Source organism: Rhinoderma darwinii, unplaced genomic scaffold (assembly GCF_050947455.1).
Source record: "Rhinoderma darwinii isolate aRhiDar2 unplaced genomic scaffold, aRhiDar2.hap1 Scaffold_4596, whole genome shotgun sequence".
Classification (NCBI taxonomy): domain Eukaryota; kingdom Metazoa; phylum Chordata; class Amphibia; order Anura; family Rhinodermatidae; genus Rhinoderma; species Rhinoderma darwinii.
This window is the reverse complement of record NW_027463996.1, coordinates 33,787-60,552: the sequence shown is the minus strand read 5'-3', so window position 1 is coordinate 60,552 and position 26,766 is coordinate 33,787. Positions and strand designations below refer to the sequence as shown.

General features: G+C 50.7%; 1 protein-coding gene across 1 annotated transcript in view; it reads left to right on the top strand.

Moving 5' to 3' along the window:
- Positions 1–26,766, top strand: part of LOC142718071 (repressor of RNA polymerase III transcription MAF1 homolog) — a gene marked incomplete at its 3' end in the record, with an annotated part of 61,669 nt that overhangs the window by 26,923 nt on the left and 7,980 nt on the right. Inside the window, exon 2 of the mRNA XM_075848744.1 lies at positions 15,309–15,531. The remainder of the gene's footprint in view (positions 1–15,308; positions 15,532–26,766) is intronic.

Below are 26,766 nucleotides of genomic sequence, written 5' to 3'. Positions count from 1 at the left end.
TCAGCTTCTCCTCTCACCTCCTGTCTCCACTACATGACTGTATGATCAGCTTCTCCCCTCACCTCCTGTCTCCACTACATGACTGTATGATCAGCTTCTCCTCTCACCTCCTGTCTCCACTACATGACTGTATGATCAGCTTCTCTCCTCACCTCCTGTCTCCACTACATGACTGTATGATCAGCTTCTCCTCTCACCTCCTGTCTCCTCTACATGACTGTATGATCAGCTTCTCCCCTCACCTCCTGTCTCCACTACATGACTGTATGATCAGCTTCTCCTCTCACCTCCTGTCTCCACTACATGACTGTATGATCAGCTTCTCCCCTCACCTCCTGTCTCCTCTACATGACTGTATGATCAGCTTCTCCATCACCTCCTGTCTCCACTACATGACTGTATGATCAGCTTCTCTCCTCACCTCCTGTCTCCACTACATAACTGTATGATCAGCTTCTCCCCTCACCTCCTGTCTCCTCTACATGACTGTATGATCAGCTTCTCCTCTCTCCTCCTGGCTCCACTACATGACTGTATGATCAGCTTCTCTCCTCACCTCCTGCCTCCACTACATGACTGTATGATCAGCTTCTCTCCTCACCTCCTGTGTCTCCTCTACATGACTGTATGATCAGCTTCTCCCCTCACCTCCTGTCTCCACTACATGACTGTATGATCCGCTTCTCCTCTCACCTCCTGTCTCCACTACATGACTGTATGATCCGCTTCTCCTCTCACCTCCTGTCTCCACTACATGACTGTATGATCAGCTTCTCTCCTCACCTCCTGTCTCCACTACATGACTGTATGATCAGCTTCTCTCCTCACCTCCTGTCTCCACTACATGACTGTATGATCAGCTTCTCTCCTCACCTCCTGTCTCCACTACATGACTGTATGATCAGCTTCTCTCCTCACCTCCTGTCTACACTACATGACTGTATGATCAGCTTCTCTCCTCACCTCCTGTCTCCACTACATGACTGTATGATCAGCTTCTCTCCTCACCTCCTGTCTCCACTACATGACTGTATGATCAGCTTCTCTCCTCACCTCCTGTCTCCACTACATAACTGTATGATCAGCTTCTCCCCTCACCTCCTGTCTCCTCTACATGACTGTATGATCAGCTTCTACTCTCTCCTCCTGGCTCCACTACATGACTGTATGATCAGCTTCTCTCCTCACCTCCTGCCTCCACTACATGACTGTATGATCAGCTTCTCTCCTCACCTCCTGTGTCTCCTCTACATGACTGTATGATCAGCTTCTCTCCTCACCTCCTGTCTCCACTACATGACTGTATGATCAGCTTCTCCCCTCACCTCCTGTCTCCTCTACATGACTGTATGATCAGCTTCTCCCCTCACCTCCTGTCCCACTACATGACTGTATGATCAGCTTCTCTCCTCACCTCCTGTCTCCACTACATGACTGTATGATCAGCTTCTCTCCTCACCTCCTGTACCCACTACATGACTGTATGATCAGCTTCTCTCCTCACCTCCTGTCTCCTCTACATGACTGTATGATCAGCTTCTCTCCTCACCTCCTGTCTCCTCTACATGACTGTGATCAGCTTCTCTCCTCACCTCCTGTCTCCACTACATGACTGTATGATCAGCTTCTCCCCTCACCTCCTGTCTCCACTACATGACTGTATGATCAGCTTCTCCTGTCTCCACTACATGACTGTATGATCAGCTTCTCTCCTCACCTCCTGTCTCCTCTACATGACTGTATGATCAGCTTCTCCCCTCACCTCCTGTACCCACTACATGACTGTATGATCAGCTTCTCTCCTCACCTCCTGTCTCCACTACATGACTGTATGATCAGCTTCTCCCCTCACCTCCTGTCTCCACTACATGACTGTATGATCCGCTTCTCCTCTCACCTCCTGTCTCCACTACATGACTGTATGATCCGCTTCTCCTCTCACCTCCTGTCTCCACTACATGACTGTATGATCAGCTTCTCTCCTCACCTCCTGTCCCACTACATGACTGTATGATCAGCTTCTCTCCTCACCTCCTGTCTCCACTACATGACTGTATGATCCGCTTCTCTCCTCACCTCCTGTCTCCACTACATGACTGTATGATCCGCTTCTCCTCTCACCTCCTGTCTCCACTACATGACTGTATGATCAGCTTCTCTCCTCACCTCCTGTCTCCACTACATGACTGTATGATCAGCTTCTCTCCTCACCTCCTGTCCCACTACATGACTGTATGATCAGCTTCTCTCCTCACCTCCTGTCTCCACTACATGACTGTATGATCCGCTTCTCTCCTCACCTCCTGTCTCCACTACATGACTGTATGATCCGCTTCTCCTCTCACCTCCTGTCTCCACTACATGACTGTATGATCAGCTTCTCTCCTCACCTCCTGTCTCCACTACATGACTGTATGATCAGCTTCTCTCCTCTCCTCCTGTCTCCACTACATGACTGTATGATCAGCTTCTCTCCTCACCTCCTGTCTCCTCTACATGACTGTATGATCAGCTTCTCTCCTCACCTCCTGTCTCCACTACATGACTGTATGATCAGCTTCTCCCCTCACCTCCTGTCTCCTCTACATGACTGTATGATCAGCTTCTCTCCTCACCTCCTGTACCCACTACATGACTGTATGATCAGCTTCTCTCCTCACCTCCTGTCTCCACTACATGACTGTATGATCAGCTTCTCCCCTCACCTCCTGTCTCCACTACATGACTGTATGATCCGCTTCTCCTCTCACCTCCTGTCTCCACTACATGACTGTATGATCAGCTTCTCTCCTCACCTCCTGTACCCACTACATGACTGTATGATCAGCTTCTCCTCTCACCTCCTGTCTCCACTACATGACTGTATTATCAGCTTCTCTCCTCACCTCCTGTCTCCTCTACATGACTGTGATCAGCTTCTCTCCTCACCTCCTGTCTCCACTACATGACTGTATGATCAGCTTCTCCCCTCACCTCCTGTCTCCACTACATGACTGTATGATCAGCTTCTCCTGTCTCCACTACATGACTGTATGATCAGCTTCTCTCCTCACCTCCTGTCTCCTCTACATGACTGTATGATCAGCTTCTCCCCTCACCTCCTGTCTCCACTACATGACTGTATGATCAGCTTCTCCTCTCACCTCCTGTCTCCACTACATGACTGTATGATCAGCTTCTCCTCTCACCTCCTGTCTCCTCTACATGACTGTATGATCAGCTTCTCTCCTCACCTCCTGTCTCCACTACACGACTGTATGATCAGCTTCTCCTCACCTCCTGTCTCCTCTACATGACTGTATGATCAGCTTCTCTCCTCACCTCCTGTCTCCACTACATGACTGTATGATCAGCTTCTCTCCTCACCTCCTGTCTCCTCTACATGACTGTATGATCAGCTTCTCTCCTCACCTCCTGTCTCCGCTACATGACTGTATGATCAGCTTCTCCTGTCTCCACTACATGACTGTATGATCAGCTTCTCTCCTCACCTCCTGTCTCCACTACATGACTGTATGATCAGCTTCTCTCCTCACCTCCTGTACCCACTACATGACTGTATGATCAGCTTCTCTCCTCACCTCCTGTCTCCACTACATGACTGTATGATCAGCTTCTCCCCTCACCTCCTGTCTCCACTACATGACTGTATGATTCGCTTCTCCTCTCACCTCCTGTCTCCACTACATGACTGTATGATCCGCTTCTCCTCTCACCTCCTGTCTCCACTACATGACTGTATGATCAGCTTCTCTCCTCACCTCCTGTCCCACTACATGACTGTATGATCAGCTTCTCTCCTCACCTCCTGTCTCCACTACATGACTGTATGATCAGCTTCTCCTCTCACCTCCTGTCTCCACTACATGACTGTATGATCAGCTTCTCTCCTCACCTCCTGTCTCCACTACATGACTGTATGATCAGCTTCTCTCCTCTCCTCCTGTCTCCACTACATGACTGTATGATCAGCTTCTCTCCTCACCTCCTGTCTCCTCTACATGACTGTATGATCAGCTTCTCTCCTCACCTCCTGTCTCCACTACATGACTGTATGATCAGCTTCTCCCCTCACCTCCTGTCTCCTCTACATGACTGTATGATCAGCTTCTCTCCTCACCTCCTGTACCCACTACATGACTGTATGATCAGCTTCTCTCCTCACCTCCTGTCTCCACTACATGACTGTATGATCAGCTTCTCCCCTCACCTCCTGTCTCCTCTACATGACTGTATGATCAGCTTCTCTCCTCACCTCCTGTCTCCTCTACATGACTGTGATCAGCTTCTCTCCTCACCTCCTGTCTCCACTACATGACTGTATGATCAGCTTCTCCCCTCACCTCCTGTCTCCACTACATGACTGTATGATCAGCTTCTCCTGTCTCCACTACATGACTGTATGATCAGCTTCTCTCCTCACCTCCTGTCTCCTCTACATGACTGTATGATCAGCTTCTCCCCTCACCTCCTGTCTCCACTACATGACTGTATGATCAGCTTCTCCTCTCACCTCCTGTCTCCACTACATGACTGTATGATCAGCTTCTCCTCTCACCTCCTGTCTCCTCTACATGACTGTATGATCAGCTTCTCTCCTCACCTCCTGTCTCCACTACACGACTGTATGATCAGCTTCTCCTCACCTCCTGTCTCCTCTACATGACTGTATGATCAGCTTCTCTCCTCACCTCCTGTCTCCACTACATGACTGTATGATCAGCTTCTCTCCTCACCTCCTGTCTCCTCTACATGACTGTATGATCAGCTTCTCTCCTCACCTCCTGTCTCCGCTACATGACTGTATGATCAGCTTCTCCTGTCTCCACTACATGACTGTATGATCAGCTTCTCTCCTCACCTCCTGTCTCCACTACATGACTGTATGATCAGCTTCTCTCCTCACCTCCTGTACCCACTACATGACTGTATGATCAGCTTCTCTCCTCACCTCCTGTCTCCACTACATGACTGTATGATCAGCTTCTCCCCTCACCTCCTGTCTCCACTACATGACTGTATGATCCGCTTCTCCTCTCACCTCCTGTCTCCACTACATGACTGTATGATCCGCTTCTCCTCTCACCTCCTGTCTCCACTACATGACTGTATGATCAGCTTCTCTCCTCACCTCCTGTCCCACTACATGACTGTATGATCAGCTTCTCTCCTCACCTCCTGTCTCCACTACATGACTGTATGATCCGCTTCTCCTCTCACCTCCTGTCTCCACTACATGACTGTATGATCCGCTTCTCTCCTCACCTCCTGTCTCCACTACATGACTGTATGATCAGCTTCTCTCCTCTCCTCCTGTCTCCACTACATGACTGTATGATCAGCTTCTCTCCTCACCTCCTGTCTCCTCTACATGACTGTATGATCAGCTTCTCTCCTCACCTCCTGTCTCCACTACATGACTGTATGATCAGCTTCTCCCCTCACCTCCTGTCTCCTCTACATGACTGTATGATCAGCTTCTCTCCTCACCTCCTGTACCCACTACATGACTGTATGATCAGCTTCTCTCCTCACCTCCTGTCTCCACTACATGACTGTATGATCAGCTTCTCCCCTCACCTCCTGTCTCCACTACATGACTGTATGATCCGCTTCTCCTCTCACCTCCTGTCTCCACTACATGACTGTATGATCAGCTTCTCTCCTCACCTCCTGTACCCACTACATGACTGTATGATCAGCTTCTCCTCTCACCTCCTGTCTCCACTACATGACTGTATTATCAGCTTCTCTCCTCACCTCCTGTCTCCTCTACATGACTGTATGATCAGCTTCTCTCCTCACCTCCTGTCTCCTCTACATGACTGTGATCAGCTTCTCTCCTCACCTCCTGTCTCCACTACATGACTGTATGATCAGCTTCTCCCCTCACCTCCTGTCTCCTCTACATGACTGTATGATCAGCTACTCTCCTCACCTCCTGTCTCCACTATATGACTGTATGATCAGCTTCTCCCCTCACCTCCTGTCTCCACTACATGACTGTATGATCAGCTTCTCCTGTCTCCACTACATGACTGTATGATCAGCTTCTCTCCTCACCTCCTGTCTCCTCTACATGACTGTATGATCAGCTTCTCCCCTCACCTCCTGTCTCCACTACATGACTGTATGATCAGCTTCTCCTCTCACCTCCTGTCTCCACTACATGACTGTATGATCAGCTTCTCCTCTCACCTCCTGTCTCCTCTACATGACTGTATGATCAGCTTCTCTCCTCACCTCCTGTCTCCACTACACGACTGTATGATCAGCTTCTCCTCACCTCCTGTCTCCTCTACATGACTGTATGATCAGCTTCTCTCCTCACCTCCTGTCTCCACTACATGACTGTATGATCAGCTTCTCTCCTCACCTCCTGTCTCCTCTACATGACTGTATGATCAGCTTCTCTCCTCACCTCCTGTCTCCGCTACATGACTGTATGATCAGCTTCTCCTGTCTCCACTACATGACTGTATGATCAGCTTCTCTCCTCACCTCCTGTCTCCTCTACATGACTGTATGATCAGCTTCTCCTGTCTCCACTACATGACTGTATGATCAGCTTCTCCCCTCTCCTCCTGTCTCCACTACATGACTGTATGATCAGCTTCTCTCCTGTCTCCTCTACATGACTGTATGATCAGCTTCTCTCCTCACCTCCTGTCTCCACTACATGACTGTATGATCAGCTTCTCCCCTCACCTCCTGTCTCCACTACATGACTGTATGATCAGCTTCTCCTGTCTCCACTACATGACTGTATGATCAGCTTCTCCTCTCACCTCCTGTCTCCTCTACATGACTGTATGATCAGCTTCTCCTCTCACCTCCTGTCTCCTCTACATGACTGTATGATCAGCTTCTCCCCTCACCTCCTGTCTCCTCTACATGACTGTATGATCAGCTTCTCCTGTCTCCACTACATGACTGTATGATCAGCTTCTCCCCTCTCCTCCTGTCTCCACTACATGACTGTATGATCAGCTTCTCTCCTGTCTCCTCTACATGACTGTATGATCAGCTTCTCTCCTCACCTCCTGTCTCCACTACATGACTGTATGATCAGCTTCTCCCCTCACCTCCTGTCTCCACTACATGACTGTATGATCAGCTTCTCCTGTCTCCACTACATGACTGTATGATCAGCTTCTCCTCTCACCTCCTGTCTCCTCTACATGACTGTATGATCAGCTTCTCCTCTCACCTCCTGTCTCCTCTACATGACTGTATGATCAGCTTCTCCCCTCACCTCCTGTCTCCTCTACATGACTGTATGATCAGCTTCTCTCCTCACCTCCTGTCTCCTCTACATGACTGTATGATCAGCTTCTCCCCTCACCTCCTGTCTCCACTACATGACTGTATGATCATCTTCTCTCCTCACCTCCTGTCTCCACTACATGACTGTATGATCATCTTCTCTCCTCACCTCCTGTCTCCACTACATGACTGTATGATCAGCTTCTCCCCTCACCTCCTGTCTCCTCTAGATGACTGTATGATCAGCTTCTCCTCTCCTCACCTCCTGTCTCCACTACATGACTGTATGATCAGCTTCTCCTCTCACCTCCTGTCTCCACTACATGACTGTATGATCAGCTTCTCCTCTCACCTCCTGACTCCTCTACATGACTGTATGATCAGCTTCTCTCCTCATCTCCTGTCTCCTCTAGATGACTGTATGATCAGCTTCTCCCCTCACCTCCTGTCTCCACTACATGACTGTATGATCAGCTTCTCCCCTCACCTCCTGTCTCTACTACATGACTGTATGATCAGCTTCTCTCCTCACCTCCTGTCTCCTCTAGATGACTGTATGATCAGCTTCTCCTCTCCTCACCTCTTGTCTCCACTACATGACTGTATGATCAGCTTCTCCTCTCACCTCCTGTCTCCACTACATGACTGTATGATCAGCTTCTCCTCTCACCTCCTGTCTCCACTACATGACTGTATGATCAGCTTCTCCTCTCACCTCCTGTCTCCACTACATGACTGTATGATCAGCTTCTCCCCTCACCTCCTGTCTCCACTACATGACTGTATGATCAGCTTCTCCTCACCTCCTGTCTCCACTACATGACTGTATGATCAGCTTCTCTCCTCACCTCCTGTCTCCACTACATGACTGTATGATCAGCTTCTCTCCTCACCTCCTGTCTCCACTACATGACTATGATCAGCTTCTCTCCTCACCTCCTGTCTCCACTACATGACTGTATGATCAGCTTCTCCTCTCACCTCCTGTCTCCACTACATGACTGTATGATCAGCTTCTCTCCTCACCTCCTGTCTCCACTACATGACTGTATGATCAGCTTCTCTCCTCACCTCCTGTCTCCACTACATGACTGTATGATCAGCTTCTCTCCTCACCTCCTGTCTCCACTACATGACTGTATGATCAGCTTCTCTCCTCACCTCCTGTCTCCACTACATGACTATGATCAGCTTCTCTCCTCACCTCCTGTCTCCACTACATGACTGTATGATCAGCTTCTCCTCTCACCTCCTGTCTCCACTACATGACTGTATGATCAGCTTCTCTCCTCACCTCCTGTCTCCACTACATGACTGTATGATCAGCTTCTCTCCTCTCCTCCTGTCTCCACTACATGACTGTATGATCAGCTTCTCTCCTCACCTCCTGTCTCCGCTACATGACTGTATGATCAGCTTCTCTCCTCACCTCCTGTCTCCCCTACATGACTGTATGATCAGCTTCTCCTCACCTCCTGTCTCCACTACATGACTGTATGATCAGCTTCTCCTCACCTCCTGTCTCCACTACATGACTGTATGATCAGCTTCTCTCCTCACCTCCTGTCTCCACTACATGACTGTATGATCAGCTTCTCTCCTCTACATGACTGTATGAACAGCTTCTCTCCTCACCTCCTGTCTCCACTACATGACTGTATGATCAGCTTCTCTCCTCACCTCCTGTCTCCACTACATGACTGTATGATCAGCTTCTCCCCTCACCTCCTGTCTCCACTACATGACTGTATGATCAGCTTCTCCTCTCACCTCCTGTCTCCACTACATGACTGTATGATCAGCTTCTCTCCTCACCTCCTGTCTCCTCTACATGACTGTATGATCAGCTTCTCCTCACCTCCTGTCTCCACTACATGACTGTATGATCAGCTTCTCTCCTCACCTCCTGTCTCCACTACATGACTGTATGATCAGCTTCTCCTCTCACCTCCTGTCTCCTATACATGACTGTATGATCAGCTTCTCCCCTCACCTCCTGTCTCCACTACATGACTGTATGATCAGCTTCTCCTCTCACCTCCTGTCTCCAGTACATGACTGTATGATCAGCTTCTCCTCACCTCCTGTCTCCTCTACATGACTGTATGATCAGCTTCTCCTCTCACCTCCTGTCTCCAGTACATGACTGTATGATCAGCTTCTCCTCACCTCCTGTCTCCACTACATGACTGTATGATCAGCTTCTCCTCTCACCTCCTGTCTCCAGTACATGACTGTATGATCAGCTTCTCTCCTCACCTCCTGTCTCCACTACATGACTGTATGATCAGCTTCTCTCCTCACCTCCTGTCTCCACTACACGACTGTATGATCAGCTTCTCCTCACCTCCTGTCTCCTCTACATGACTGTATGATCAGCTTCTCTCCTCACCTCCTGTCTCCACTACATGACTGTATGATCAGCTTCTCTCCTCACCTCCTGTCTCCACTACATGACTGTATGATCCGCATCTCCTCTCACCTCCTGTCTCCACTACATGACTGTATGATCCGCTTCTCCTCTCACCTCCTGTCTCCTCTACATGACTGTATGATCAGCTTCTCTCCTCACCTCCTGTCTCCCCTACATGACTGTATGATCAGCTTCTCTCCTCACCTCCTGTCTCCACTACATGACTGTATGATCAGCTTCTCTCCTCACCTCCTGTCTCCACTACATGACTGTATGATCAGCTTCTCTCCTCACCACCTGTCTCCACTACATGACTGTATGATCAGCTTCTCCTGTCACCTCCTGTCTCCTCTACATGACTGTATGATCAGCTTCTCCTCTCACCTCCTGTCTCCTCTACATGACTGTATGATCAGCTTCTCTCCTCACCTCCTGTCTCCACTACATGACTGTATGATCAGCTTCTCTCCTCACCTCCTGTCTCCTCTACATGACTGTATGATCAGCTTCTCTCCTCACCTCCTGTCTCCACTACATGACTGTATGATCAGCTTCTCTCCTCACCTCCTGTCTCCTCTACATGACTGTATGATCAGCTTCTCCCCTCACCTCCTGTCTCCACTACATGACTGTATGATCAGCTTCTCTCCTCACCTCCTGTCTCCACTACATGACTGTATGATCAGCTTCTCCCCTCACCTCCTGTCTCCACTACATGACTGTATGATCAGCTTCTCCTGTCTCCACTACATGACTGTATGATCAGCTTCTCTCCTCACCTCCTGTCTCCTCTACATGACTGTATGATCAGCTTCTCCCCTCACCTCCTGTCTCCACTACATGACTGTATGATCAGCTTCTCCTGTCTCCACTACATGACTGTATGATCAGCTTCTCCTCTCACCTCCTGTCTCCACTACATGACTGTATGATCAGCTTCTCCTCTCACCTCCTGTCTCCACTACATGACTGTATGATCAGCTTCTCTCCTCACCTCCTGTCTCCTCTACATGACTGTATGATCAGCTTCTCTCCTCACCTCCTGTCTCCGCTACATGACTGTATGATCAGCTTCTCCTGTCTCCACTACATGACTGTATGATCAGCTTCTCTCCTCACCTCCTGTCTCCTCTACATGACTGTATGATCAGCTTCTCCCCTCTCCTCCTGTCTCCACTACATGACTGTATGATCAGCTTCTCTCCTGTCTCCTCTACATGACTGTATGATCAGCTTCTCCCCTCTCCTCCGGTCTCCACTACATGACTGTATGATCAGCTTCTCCTCTCACCTCCTGTCTCCTCTACATGACTGTATGATCAGCTTCTCCCCTCACCTCCTGTCTCCTCTACATGACTGTATGATCAGCTTCTCTCCTCACCTCCTGTCTCCTCTACATGACTGTATGATCAGCTTCTCCCCTCACCTCCTGTCTCCACTACATGACTGTATGATCAGCTTCTCCCCTCACCTCCTGTCTCCTCTACATGACTGTATGATCAGCTTCTCTCCTCACCTCCTGTCTCCTCTAGATGACTGTATGATCAGCTTCTCTCCTCACCTCCTGTCTCCACTACATGACTGTATGATCAGCTTCTCCCCTCACCTCCTGTCTCCTCTAGATGACTGTATGATCAGCTTCTCCTCTCCTCACCTCCTGTCTCCACTACATGACTGTATGATCAGCTTCTCCTCTCACCTCCTGTCTCCACTACATGACTGTATGATCAGCTTCTCCTCTCACCTCCTATCTCCACTACATGACTGTATGATCAGCTTCTCCTCTCACCTCCTGACTCCTCTACATGACTGTATGATCAGCTTCTCTCCTCATCTCCTGTCTCCTCTAGATGACTGTATGATCAGCTTCTCCCCTCACCTCCTGTCTCCACTACATGACTGTATGATCAGCTTCTCCCCTCACCTCCTGTCTCTACTACATGACTGTATGATCAGCTTCTCTCCTCACCTCCTGTCTCCTCTACATGACTGTATGATCAGCTTCTCTCCTCACCTCCTGTCTCCTCTACATGACTGTATGATCAGCTTCTCTCCTCACCTCCTGTCTCCTCTACATGACTGTATGATCAGCTTCTCCTCTCACCTCCTGTCTCCTCTACATGACTGTATGATCAGCTTCTCTCCTCACCTCCTGTCTCCACTACATGACTGTATGATCAGCTTCTCTCCTCACCTCCTGTCTCCTCTAGATGACTGTATGATCAGCTTCTCCTCTCCTCACCTCCTGTCTCCACTACATGACTGTATGATCAGCTTCTCCTCTCACCTCCTGTCTCCTCTAGATGACTGTATGATCAGCTTCTCCCCTCACCTCCTGTCTCCACTACATGACTGTATGATCAGCTTCTCCCCTCACCTCCTGTCTCTACTACATGACTGTATGATCAGCTTCTCTCCTCACCTCCTGTCTCCTCTACATGACTGTATGATCAGCTTCTCTCCTCACCTCCTGTCTCCTCTACATGACTGTATGATCAGCTTCTCTCCTCACCTCCTGTCTCCTCTACATGACTGTATGATCAGCTTCTCCCCTCACCTCCTGTCTCCACTACATGACTGTATGATCAGCTTCTCTCCTCACCTCCTGTCTCCACTACATGACTGTATGATCAGCTTCTCTCCTCACCTCCTGTCTCCTCTAGATGACTGTATGATCAGCTTCTCCTCTCCTCACCTCCTGTCTCCACTACATGACTGTATGATCAGCTTCTCCTCTCACCTCCTGTCTCCTCTACATGACTGTATGATCAGCTTCTCCCCTCACCTCCTGTCTCCACTACATGACTGTATGATCAGCTTCTCTCCTCACCTCCTGTCTCCTCTAGATGACTGTATGATCAGCTTCTCCTCTCCTCACCTCCTGTCTCCACTACATGACTGTATGATCAGCTTCTCCTCTCACCTCCTGTCTCCTCTACATGACTGTATGATCAGCTTCTCCTCACCTCCTGTCTCCTCTACATGACTGTATGATCAGCTTCTCTCCTCACCTCCTGTCTCCTCTACATGACTGTATGATCAGCTTCTCCTCACCTCCTGTCTCCACTACATGACTGTATGATCAGCTTCTCTCCTCACCTCCTGTCTCCACTACATGACTGTATGATCAGCTTCTCCTCACCTCCTGTCTCCTCTACATGACTGTATGATCAGCTTCTCTCCTCACCTCCTGTCTCCACTACACGACTGTATGATCAGCTTCTCCTCTCACCTCCTGTCTCCTCTACATGACTGTATGATCAGCTTCTCTCCTCACCTCCTGTCTCCACTACATGACTGTATGATCAGCTTCTCTCCTCACCTCCTGTCTCCTCTACATGACTGTATGATCAGCTTCTCTCCTCACCTCCTGCCTCCACTACATGACTGTATGATCAGCTTCTCCTCTCCTCACCTCCTGTCTCCTCTACATGACTGTATGATCAGCTTCTCTCCTCACCTCCTGTCTCCACTACATGACTGTATGATCAGCTTCTCCCCTCACCTCCTGTCTCCACTACATGACTGTATGATCAGCTTCTCTCCTCACCTCCTGTCTCCACTACATGACTGTATGATCAGCTTCTCCTCACCTCCTGTCTCCTCTACATGACTGTATGATCAGCTTCTCTCCTCACCTCCTGTCTCCACTACACGACTGTATGATCAGCTTCTCCTCTCACCTCCTGTCTCCTCTACATGACTGTATGATCAGCTTCTCTCCTCACCTCCTGTCTCCACTACATGACTGTATGATCAGCTTCTCTCCTCACCTCCTGTCTCCACTACATGACTGTATGATCAGCTTCTCTCCTCACCTCCTGTCTCCACTACATGACTGTATGATCAGCTTCTCACCTCACCTCCTGTCTCCACTACATGACTGTATGATCAGCTTCTCTCCTCACCTCCTGTCCCACTACATGACTGTATGATCAGCTTCTCCTCACCTCCTGTCTCCACTACATGACTGTATGATCAGCTTCTCTCCTCACCTCCTGTCTCCACTACATGACTGTATGATCAGCTTCTCACCTCACCTCCTGTCTCCACTACATGACTGTATGATCAGCTTCTCTCCTCACCTCCTGTCCCACTACATGACTGTATGATCAGCTTCTCCTCACCTCCTGTCTCCACTACATGACTGTATGATCAGCTTCTCTCCTCACCTCCTGTCTCCTCTACATGACTGTATGATCAGCTTCTCTCCTCACCTCCTGTCTCCACTACATGACTGTATGATCAGCTTCTCCCCTCACCTCCTGTCTCCTCTACATGACTGTATGATCAGCTTCTCCTCTCCTCACCTCCTGTCTCCTCTACATGACTGTATGATCAGCTTCTCTCCTGTCTCCTCTACATGACTGTATGATCAGCTTCTCTCCTCACCTCCTGTCTCCACTACATGACTGTATGATCAGCTTCTCTCCTCACCTCCTGTCTCCACTACATGACTGTATGATCAGCTTCTCCTCACCTCCTGTCTCCACTACATGACTGTATGATCAGCTTCTCTCCTCACCTCCTGTCTCCTCTACATGACTGTATGATCAGCTTCTCCCCTCTCCTCCGGTCTCCACTACATGACTGTATGATCAGCTTCTCTCCTCACCTCCTGTCTCCACTACATGACTGTATGATCAGCTTCTCCCCTCACCTCCTGTCTCCTCTACATGACTGTATGATCAGCTTCTCCTCTCCTCACCTCCTGTCTCCTCTACATGACTGTATGATCAGCTTCTCCTCTCCTCACCTCCTGTCTCCACTACATGACTGTATGATCAGCTTCTCCTCTCCTCACCTCCTGTCTCCACTACATGACTGTATGATCAGCTTCTCTCCTCACCTCCTGTCTCCCCTACATGACTGTATGATCAGCTTCTCCTCTCCTCACCTCCTGTCTCCACTACATGACTGTATGATCAGCTTCTCTCCTCACCTCCTGTCTCCTCTACATGACTGTATGATCAGCTTCTCCTCTCCTCACCTCCTGTCTCCTCTACATGACTGTATGATCAGCTTCTCTCCTCACCTCCTGTCTCCACTACATGACTGTATGATCAGCTTCTCCTCTCCTCACCTCCTGTCTCCACTACATGACTGTATGATCAGCTTCTCTCCTCACCTCCTGTCTCCCCTACATGACTGTATGATCAGCTTCTCTCCTCACCTCCTGTCTCCACTACATGACTGTATGATCAGCTTCTCTCCTCACCTCCTGTCTCCTCTACATGACTGTATGATCAGCTTCTCTCCTCACCTCCTGTCTCCACTACATGACTGTATGATCAGCTTCTCCTCTCCTCACCTCCTGCTTTTATTATTATTATTATAGTGTGTTCATGTTATGTATATTCCCCGTGTGTCTGTCTGTCTGTCTATCTATCTGTCTCTCTTACTAGAAAATAAGCATTTGTCTTGAGGTTGGTCACGGACTGAGCGTTTTCGTGAATGATGCTGGGCCCCCAGCAGCACAGAGAACTTCAGCAGAGAGCTGTGGGGGTCTTGTGAGGTCACAGACCGAGTATATGGTGTAGGATTTGCCCTCGCAGGGTGTATTTAATCCCTCATGTGTATTTTCTCTATTGACAGTCCGGGGTTGATACTTCTTGTTTCTCCTATCCAGATTTCGGCCTTTGCCCACCATCTGTTGGATCGGTTTATATCGGCGCAGTCATGTCGTGGCTCAGGACGCCGTTACTTTGTGCTCCGAGTTTTTGTGAAGTGTCGTCCTACAAAAGACTCCACTTAAGCCAGAAATACTGAAGGGGCAGCGGACTGAGGATTATCAGAGGGTTTGGTGCTTGGTATCCAAGTGTTGTGCTGAAGAGAAGTGTCCCTGGATACAGGTAAGATGTACAGGCTGAGAGTTACATAGTCGGAGGAGCAGGTCCCCAGCAGCACAGAGCATGTCAGGAGAGGAGTGTGCTGATCATGTGGGGGGGGGGGGGGGGTCACAGGCTGAGAGTTACATAGTCAGAGGAGCAGGAAGGTATAACTGGTCATGTTTCGGCAGCTTGGACCTCATTCATCAGCCTTGGTGAGACAGTTAGTTCTTGGCGTGGATGATTGTGTCCGCTGCCTCTCCTTACTTCCCGCGGCTGCATTTGGTCTCTATTGATGCTCTGGGTTTTTTCCATGGAGTGGTGACCTGGACGCCGGCTGCTTCTTCTTTATAGACCGGCCTTCACCGACCAATAGCGCATCTGTAAAAGGTGAAGGCATATACCAGGCAACTGGGCACTGACGCGTTTCTCCAGTATACCCAACCTGGCCTTACCCTGGGAGACATTGTGTTTGTTTTGTCCTAAATAAAAAGTCCCTAAACCTATGAACTGATGGGGGAGGGAAACTAATGTGGAAATCAGGAGTCTAATCTGTCGTGTCCTCTTCTGGTTCAGCTTCGGTCTCCGAACCAGGGGGCAGATAGTGGCAGCAGTCATGGATATTATTACCCCAGCACAGGAGAACGAGGGGAGAACCAGGGGGCAGATAGTGGCAGCAGTCATGTATATTATTACCCCAGCACAGGAGAACGAGGGGAGAACCAGGGGGCAGATAGTGGCAGCAGTCATGGATATTATTACCCCAGCACAGGAGTACGAGGGGAGAACCAGGGGGCAGATAGTGGCAGCAGTCATGGATATTATTACCCCAGCACAGGAGAACGAGGGGAGAACCAGGGGGCAGATAGTGGCAGCAGTCATGTATATTATTACCCAGCACAGGAGAACGAGGGGAGAACCAGGGGTCAGATAGTGACAGCAGTCATGGATATTATTACCCCAGCACAGGAGAACGAGGGGAGAACCAGGGGTCAGATAGTGGCAGCAGTCATGGATATTATTACCCCAGCACAGGAGAACGAGGGGGAGAACCAGGGGTCAGATAGTGGCAGCAGTCATGGATATTATTACCCAGCACAGGAGAACGAGGGGAGAACCAGGGGTCAGATAGTGGCAGCAGTCATGGATATTATTACCCCAGCACAGGAGAACGAGGGGGAGAACCAGGGGTCAGATAGTGACAGCAGTCATGGATATTATTACCCCAGCACAGGAGAACGAGGGGGAGAACCAGGGGTCAGATAGTGACAGCAGTCATGGATATTATTACTCCAGCACAGGAGAACGAGGGGGAGAACCAGGGGTCAGATAGTGGCAGCAGTCATGGATATTATTACCCCAGCACAGGAGAACGAGGGGGAGAACCAGGGGTCAGATAGTGGCAGCAGTCATGGATATTATTACCCCTGCACAGGAGAACGAGGGGGAGAACCAGGGGGCAGATAGTGGCAGCAGTCATGGATATTATTACCCCTGCACAGGAGAACGAGGGGAGAACCAGGGGTCAGATAGTGGCAGCAGTCATGGATATTATTACCCAGCACAGGAGAACGAGGGGAGAACCAGGGGTCAGATAGTGGCAGCAGTCATGGATATTATTACCCCAGCACAGGAGAACGAGGGGGAGAACCAGGGGTCAGATAGTGGCAGCAGTCATGGATATTATTACCCAGCACAGGAGAACGAGGGGAGAACCAGGGGGCAGATAGTGGCAGCAGTCATGGATATTATTACCCCAGCACAGGAGAACGAGGGGAGAACCAGGAGTCAGATAGTGACAGCAGTCATGGATATTATTACCCCAGCACAGGAGAACGAGGGGAGAACCAGGGGGCAGATAGTGGCAGCAGTCATGGATATTATTACCCCAGCACAGGAGAACGAGGGGAGAACCAGGGGGCAGATAGTGGCAGCAGTCATGGATATTATTACCCAGCACAGGAGAACGAGGGGGAGAACCAGGGGTCAGATAGTGGCAGCAGTCATGGATATTATTACCCAGCACAGGAGAACGAGGGGGAGAACCAGGGGGCAGATAGTGGCAGCAGTCATGGATATTATTACCCCAGCACAGGAGAACGAGGGGAGAACCAGGGGTCAGATAGTGGCAGCAGTCATGGATATTATTACCCCAGCACAGGAGAACGAGGGGTGAACCAGGGGTCAGATAGTGGCAGCAGTCATGGATATTATTACCCCAGCACAGGAGAACGAGGGGAGAACCAGGGGGCAGATAGTGGCAGCAGTCATGGATATTATTACCCCAGCACAGGAGAACGAGGGGGAGAACCAGGGGGCAGATAGTGGCAGCAGTCATGGATATTATTACCCCAGCACAGGAGAACCAGGGGTCAGATAGTGGCAGCAGTCATGGATATTATTACCCCAGCACAGGAGAAGGAGGGGGAGAACCAGGAGTCAGATAGTGGCAGCAGTCATGGATATTATTACCCCAGCACAGGAGAACGAGGGGAGAACCAGGGGTCAGATAGTGGCAGCAGTCATGGATATTATTACCCAGCACAGGAGAACCAGGGGGCAGATAGTGGCAGCAGTCATGGATATTATTACCCCAGCACAGGAGAACGAGGGGAGAACCAGGGGGCAGATAGTGGCAGCAGTCATGGATATTATTACCCCAGCACAGGAGAACGAGGGGGAGAACCAGGGGTCAGATAGTGGCAGCAGTCATGGATATTATTACCCCAGCACAGGAGAACGAGGGGAGAACCAGGGGGCAGATAGTGGCAGCAGTCATGGATATTATTACCCCAGCACAGGAGAACGAGGGGGAGAACCAGGGGGCAGATAGTGGCAGCAGTCATGGATATTATTACCCAGCACAGGAGAACGAGGGGGAGAACCAGGGGGCAGATAGTGGCAGCAGTCATGGATATTATTACCCCAGCACAGGAGAACGAGGGGGAGAACCAGGGGGCAGATAGTGGCAGCAGTCATGGATATTATTACCCCAGCACAGGAGAGCGAGGGGGAGAACCAGGGGTCAGATAGTGGCAGCAGTCATGGATATTATTACCCCAGCACAGGAGAACGAGGGGGAGAACCAGGGGGCAGATAGTGGCAGCAGTCATGGATATTATTACCCCAGCACAGGAGAACGAGGGGGAGAACCAGGGGTCAGATAGTGGCAGCAGTCATGGATATTATTACCCCAGCACAGGAGAACGAGGGGAGAACCAGGGGTCAGATAGTGGCAGCAGTCATGGATATTATTACCCCAGCACAGGAGAACGAGGGGGAGAACCAGGGGTCAGATAGTGGCAGCAGTCATGGATATTATTACCCCAGCACAGGAGAACGAGGGGAGAACCAGGGGGCAGATAGTGGCAGCAGTCATGGATATTATTACCCAGCACAGGAGAACCAGGGGGCAGATAGTGGCAGCAGTCATGGATATTATTACCCCAGCACAGGAGAACGAGGGGAAAACCAGGGGGCAGATAGTGGCAGCAGTCATGTATATTATTACCCCAGCACAGGAGAACGAGGGGAGAACCAGGGGGCAGATAGTGGCAGCAGTCATGGATATTATTACCCCAGCACAGGAGAACGAGAGGAGAACCAGGGGTCAGATAGTGACAGCAGTCATGGATATTATTACCCCAGCACAGGAGAACGAGGGGAGAACCAGGGGGCAGATAGTGGCAGCAGTCATGGATATTATTACCCCAGCACAGGAGAACGAGGGGAGAACCAGGGGGCAGATAGTGGCAGCAGTCATGGATATTATTACCCCAGCACAGGAGAACGAGGGGGAGAACCAGGGGGCAGATAGTGGCAGCAGTCATGGATATTATTACCCCAGCACAGGAGAACGAGGGGAGAACCAGGGGGCAGATAGTGGCAGCAGTCATGGATATTATTACCCCAGCACAGGAGAACGAGGGGAGAACCAGGGGTCAGATAGTGGCAGCAGTCATGGATATTATTACCCCAGCACAGGAGAACGAGGGGAGAACCAGGGGTCAGATAGTGACAGCAGTCATGGATATTATTACCCCAGCACAGGAGAACGAGGGGAGAACCAGGGGTCAGATAGTGACAGCAGTCATGGATATTATTACCCCAGCACAGGAGAACGAGGGGAGAACCAGGGGTCAGATAGTGGCAGCAGTCATGGATATTATTACCCCAGCACAGGAGAACGAGGGGAGAACCAGGGGTCAGATAGTGGCAGCAGTCATGGATATTATTACCCCAGCACAGGAGAACGAGGGGAGAACCAGGAGTCAGATAGTGGCAGCAGTCCTGGATATTATTACCCCAGCACAGGAGAACGAGGGGAAGAACCAGGGGGCAGATAGTGGCAGCAGTCATGGATATTATTACCCCAGCACAGGAGAACGAGGGGGAGAACCAGGGGGCAGATAGTGGCAGCAGTCATGGATATTATTACCCAGCACAGGAGAACGAGGGGAGAACCAGGGGTCAGATAGTGGCAGCAGTCATGGATATTATTACCCCAGCACAGGAGAACGAGGGGAGAACCAGGGGGCAGATAGTGGCAGCAGTCATGTATATTATTACCCCAGCACAGGAGAACGAGGGGGAGAACCAGGGGTCAGATAGTGGCAGCAGTCATGGATATTATTACCCAGCACAGGAGAACGAGGGGTAGAACCAGGGGTCAGATAGTGGCAGCAGTCATGGATATTATTACCCCAGCACAGGAGAACGAGGGGGAGAACCAGGGGTCAGATAGTGGCAGCAGTCATGGATATTATTACCCCAGCACTGGAGAACGAGGGGGAGAACCAGGGGTCAGATAGTGGCAGCAGTCATGGATATTATTACCCCAGCACAGGAGAACGAGGGGAGAACCAGGGGTCAGATAGTGACAGCAGTCATGGATATTATTACCCCAGCACAGGAGAACGAGGGGGAGAACCAGGGTTCAGATAGTGGCAGCAGTCATGGATATTATTACCCAGCACAGGAGAACGAGGGGGAGAACCAGGGGGCAGATAGTGGCAGCAGTCATGGATATTATTACCCCAGCACAGGAGAACGAGGGGGAGAACCAGGGGTCAGATAGTGGCAGCAGTCATGGATATTATTACCCCAGCACAGGAGAACGAGGGGAGAACCAGGGGTCAGATAGTGGCAGCAGTCATGGATATTATTACCCCAGCACAGGAGAACGAGGGGGAGAACCAGGGGTCAGATAGTGGCAGCAGTCATGGATATTATTACCCCAGCACAGGAGAAAGAGGGGAGAACCAGGGGTCAGATAGTGGCAGCAGTCATGGATATTATTACCCCAGCACAGGAGAACGAGGGGGAGAACCAGGGGGCAGATAGTGGCAGCAGTCATGGATATTATTACCCCAGCACAGGAGAACGAGGGGGAGAACCAGGGGTCAGATAGTGGCAGCAGTCATGGATATTATTACTCCAGCACAGGAGAACGAGGGGAGAACCAGGGGTCAGATAGTGGCAGCAGTCATGGATATTATTACCCCAGCACAGGAGAACGAGGGGGAGAACCAGGGGTCAGATAGTGGCAGCAGTCATGGATATTATTACCCCAGCACAGGAGAACGAGGGGGAGAACCAGGGGGCAGATAGTGGCAGCAGTCATGGATATTATTACCCCAGCACAGGAGAACGAGGGGGAGAACCAGGGGTCAGATAGTGGCAGCAGTCATGGATATTATTACCCCAGCACAGGAGAACGAGGGGGAGAACCAGGGGTCAGATAGTGGCAGCAGTCATGGATATTCTTACCCCAGCACAGGAGAACGAGGGGAGATCCAGGGGGCAGATAGTGGCAGCAGTCATGGATATTATTACCCCAGCACAGGAGAACGAGGGGAGAACCAGGGGGCAGATAGTGACAGCAGTCATGGATATTATTACCCCAGCACAGGAGAACGAGGGGGAGAACCAGGGGGCAGATAGTGACAGCAGTCATGGATATTATTACCCCAGCACAGGAGAACGAGGGGGAGAACCAGGGGTCAGATAGTGGCAGCAGTCATGGATATTATTACCCCAACACAGGAGAACGAGGGGGAGAACCAGGGGTCAGATAGTGGCAGCAGTCATGGATATTATTACCCAGCACAGGAGAACGAGGGGGAGAACCAGGGGTCAGATACTGGCAGCAGTCATGGATATTATTACCCCAGCACAGGAGAACGAGGGGAGATCCAGGGGTCAGATAGTGGCAGCAGTCATGGATATTATTACCCCAGCACAGGAGAACGAGGGGGAGAACCAGGGGGCAGATAGTGGCAGCAGTCATGGATATTATTACCCCAGCACAGGAGAACGAGGGGGAGAACCAGGGGTCAGATAGTGGCAGCAGTCATGGATATTATTACCCCAGCACAGGAGAACGAGGGGGAGAACCAGGGGTCAGATAGTGACAGCAGTCATGGATATTATTACCCCAGCACAGGAGAACGAGGGGAGATCCAGGGGTCAGATAGTGGCAGCAGTCATGGATATTATTACCCCAGCACAGGAGAACGAGGGGGAGAACCAGGGGTCAGATAGTGGCAGCAGTCATGGATATTATTACCCCAGCACAGGAGAACGAGGGGGAGAACCAGGGGGCAGATAGTGACAGCAGTCATGGATATTATTACCCCAGCACAGGAGAACGAGGGCAGAACCAGGGGGCAGATAGTGGCAGCAGTCATGGATATTATTACCCCAGCACAGGAGAACGAGGGGAGAACCAGGGGGCAGATAGTGGCAGCAGTCATGGATATTATTACCCCAGCACAGGAGAACGAGGGGAGAACCAGGGGTCAGATAGTGGCAGCAGTCATGGATATTATTACCCCAGCACAGGAGAACGAGGGGAGAACCAGGGGTCAGATAGTGGCAGCAGTCATGGATATTACCCCAGCACAGGAGAACGAGGGGGAGAACCAGGGGTCAGATAGTGGCAGCAGTCATGGATATTATTACCCCAGCACAGGAGAACGCAGGGGAGAACCAGGAGTCAGATAGTGGCAGCAGTCATGGATATTATTACCCCAGCACAGGAGAACGAGGGGAGAACCAGGGGCAGATAGTGGCAGCAGTCATGGATATTATTACCCAGCACAGGAGAGCGAGGGGGAGAACCAGGGGTCAGATAGTGGCAGCAGTCATGGATATTATTACCCCAGCACAGGAGAACGAGGGGGAGAACCAGGGGTCAGATAGTGGCAGCAGTCATGGATATTATTACCCCAGCACAGGAGAACGAGGGGAGAACCAGGGGGCAGATAGTGGCAGCAGTCATGGATATTATTACCCAGCACAGGAGAACGAGGGGAGAACCAGGGGTCAGATAGTGGCAGCAGTCATGGATATTATTACCCAGCACAGGAGAACGAGGGGAGAACCAGGGGTCAGATAGTGGCAGCAGTCATGGATATTATTACCCCAGCACAGGAGAACGAGGGGAGAACCAGGGGGCAGATAGTGGCAGCAGTCATGGATATTATTACCCCAGCACAGGAGAACGAGGGGAGAACCAGGGGGCAGATAGTGGCAGCAGTCATGGATATTATTACCCCAGCACAGGAGAACGAGGGGAGAACCAGGGGGCAGATAGTGGCAGCAGTCATGGATATTATTACCCCAGCACAGGAGAACGAGGGGAGAACCAGGGGGCAGATAGTGGCAGCAATCATGGATATTATTACCCCAGCACAGGAGAACGAGGGGGAGAACCAGGGGTCAGATAGTGGCAGCAGTCATGGATATTATTACCCCAGCACAGGAGAACGAGGGGAGAACCAGGGGTCAGATAGTGGCAGCAGTCATGGATATTATTACCCCAGCACAGGAGAACGAGGGGAGAACCAGGGGTCAGATAGTGGCAGCAGTCATGGATATTATTACCCCAGCACAGGAGAACGAGGGGGAGAACCAGGGGTCAGATAGTGGCAGCAGTCATGGATATTATTACCCCAGCACAGGAGAACGAGGGGAGAACCAGGGGCAGATAGTGGCAGCAGTCATGGATATTATTACCCCAGCACAGGAGAACGAGGGGAGAACCAGGGGTCAGATAGTGGCAGCAGTCATGGATATTATTACCCCAGCACAGGAGAACGAGGGGAGAACCAGGAGTCAGATAGTGGCAGCAGTCATGGATATTATTACCCCAGCACAGGAGAACGAGGGGGAGAACCAGGGGTCAGATAGTGGCAGCAGTCATGGATATTATTACCCCTGCACAGGAGAACGAGGGGGAGAACCAGGGGTCAGATAGTGGCAGCAGTCATGGATATTATTACCCCAGCACAGGAGAACGAGGGGGAGAACCAGGGGTCAGATAGTGACAGCAGTCATGGATATTATTACCCCTGCACAGGAGAACGAGGGGGAGAACCAGGGGTCAGATAGTGGCAGCAGTCATGGATATTATTACCCCAGCACAGGAGAACGAGGGGAGAACCAGGGGTCAGATAGTGGCAGCAGTCATGGATATTATTACCCCAGCACAGGAGAACGAGGGGAGAACCAGGGGTCAGATAGTGGCAGCAGTCATGGATATTATTACCCCAGCACAGGAGAACGAGGGGAGAACCAGGAGTCAGATAGTGGCAGCAGTCATGGATATTATTACCCCAGCACAGGAGAACGAGGGGGAGAACCAGGGGTCAGATAGTGGCAGCAGTCATGGATATTATTACCCCAGCACAGGAGAACGAGGGGAGAACCAGGGGTCAGATAGTGGCAGCAGTCATGGATATTATTACCCAGCACAGGAGAACGAGGGGGAGAACCAGGGGGCAGATAGTGGCAGCAATCATGGATATTATTACCCCAGCACAGGAGAACGAGGGGAGAACCAGGAGTCAGATAGTGGCAGCAGTCATGGATATTATTACCCCAGCACAGGAGAACGAGGGGGAGAACCAGGGGTCAGATAGTGGCAGCAGTCATGGATATTATTACCCCAGCACAGGAGAACGAGGGGAGAACCAGGGGTCAGATAGTGGCAGCAGTCATGGATATTATTACCCAGCACAGGAGAACGAGGGGGAGAACCAGGGGGCAGATAGTGGCAGCAGTCATGGATATTATTACCCCAGCACAGGAGAACGAGGGGAGAACCAGGGGTCAGATAGTGGCAGCAGTCATGGATATTATTACCCCAGCACAGGAGAACGAGGGGAGAACCAGGGGTCAGATAGTGGCAGCAGTCATGGATATTATTACCCCAGCACAGGAGAACGAGGGGAGAACCAGGGGGCAGATAGTGGCAGCAGTCATGGATATTATTACCCCAGCACAGGAGAACGAGGGGAGAACCAGGGGGCAGATAGTGGCAGCAGTCATGGATATTATTACCCCAGCACAGGAGAACGAGGGGAGAACCAGGGGGCAGATAGTGGCAGCAATCATGGATATTATTACCCCAGCACAGGAGAACGAGGGGGAGAACCAGGGGTCAGATAGTGGCAGCAATCATGGATATTATTACCCCAGCACAGGAGAACGAGGGGGAGAACCAGGGGTCAGATAGTGGCAGCAGTCATGGATATTATTACCCCAGCACAGGAGAACGAGGGGGAGAACCAGGGGGCAGATAGTGGCAGCAGTCATGGATATTATTACCCCAGCACAGGAGAACGAGGGGGAGAACCAGGGGTCAGATAGTGGCAGCAGTCATGGATATTATTACCCAGCACAGGAGAACGAGGGGAGAACCAGGGGGCAGATAGTGGCAGCAGTCATGGATATTATTACCCAGCACAGGAGAACGAGGGGAGAACCAGGGGGCAGATAGTGGCAGCAGTCATGGATATTATTACCCAGCACAGGAGAACGAGGGGAGAACCAGGGGTCAGATAGTGGCAGCAGTCATGGATATTATTACCCCAGCACAGGAGAACGAGGGGGAGAACCAGGAGTCAGATAGTGGCAGCAGTCATGGATATTATTACCCCAGCACAGGAGAACGAGGGGGAGAACCAGGGGGCAGATAGTGGCAGCAGTCATGGATATTATTACCCCAGCACAGGAGAACGAGGGGAGAACCAGGAGTCAGATAGTGGCAGCAGTCATGGATATTATTACCCCAGCACAGGAGAACGAGGGCAGAACCAGGGGGCAGATAGTGGCAGCAGTCATGGATATTATTACCCCAGCACAGGAGAACGAGGGGGAGAACCAGGGGTCAGATAGTGGCAGCAGTCATGGATATTATTACCCCAGCACAGGAGAACGAGGGGGAGAACCAGGGGTCAGATAGTGGCAGCAGTCATGGATATTATTACCCCAGCACAGGAGAACGAGGGGAGAACCAGGGGTCAGATAGTGGCAGCAGTCATGGATATTATTACCCCAGCACAGGAGAACGAGGGGAGAACCAGGGGGCAGATAGTGGCAGCAGTCATGGATATTGACTGCGTCCTGTGCTCTTCTCTCTATGTTATTATACCCCCTCCTCATACACGTCCTGTGCTCTTCTCTATATGTTATTATACCTCCCTCCTCATACACGTCCTGTGCTCTTCTCTATATGTTATTATACCCCCTCCTCATACACGTCCTGTGCTCTTCTCTATATGTTATTATACCCCCTCCTCATACACGTCCTGTGCTCTTCTCTATATGTTATTATACCCCCTCCTCATACACGTCCTGTGCTCTTCTCTATATGTTATTATACCCCCTCCTCATACACGTCCTGTGCTCTTCTCTGTTATTATACCCCCTCCTCATACACGTCCTGTGCTCTTCTCTATATGTTATTCTACCCCCTCCTCATACACTTCCTGTGCTCTTCTCTCTTATTATACCCCCTCCTCATACACGTCCTGTGCTCTTCTCTGTTATTATACCCCCCTCCTCATACGCGTCCTGTGCTCTTCTCTATATGTTATTATACCCCCTCCTCATACACGTCCTGTGCTCTTCTCTATATGTTATACCCCCTCCTCATAGGCGTCCTGTGCTCTTCTCTATATGTTATTATACCCCCTCCTCATACTCGTCCTGTGCTCTTCTCTATATGTTATTATACCCCCTCCTCATAGGCGTCCTGTGCTCTTCTCTGTTATTATACCCCCCTCCTCATACACGTCCTGTGCTCTTCTCTATATGTTATTATACCCCCTCCTCATAGGCGTCCTGTGCTCTTCTCTGTTATTATACCCCCTCCTCATATACGTCCTTTGCTCTTCTCTGTTATTATACCCCCCTTCTCATATACGTCCTGTGCTCTTCTCTGTTATTATACCCCCCTTCTCATATACGTCC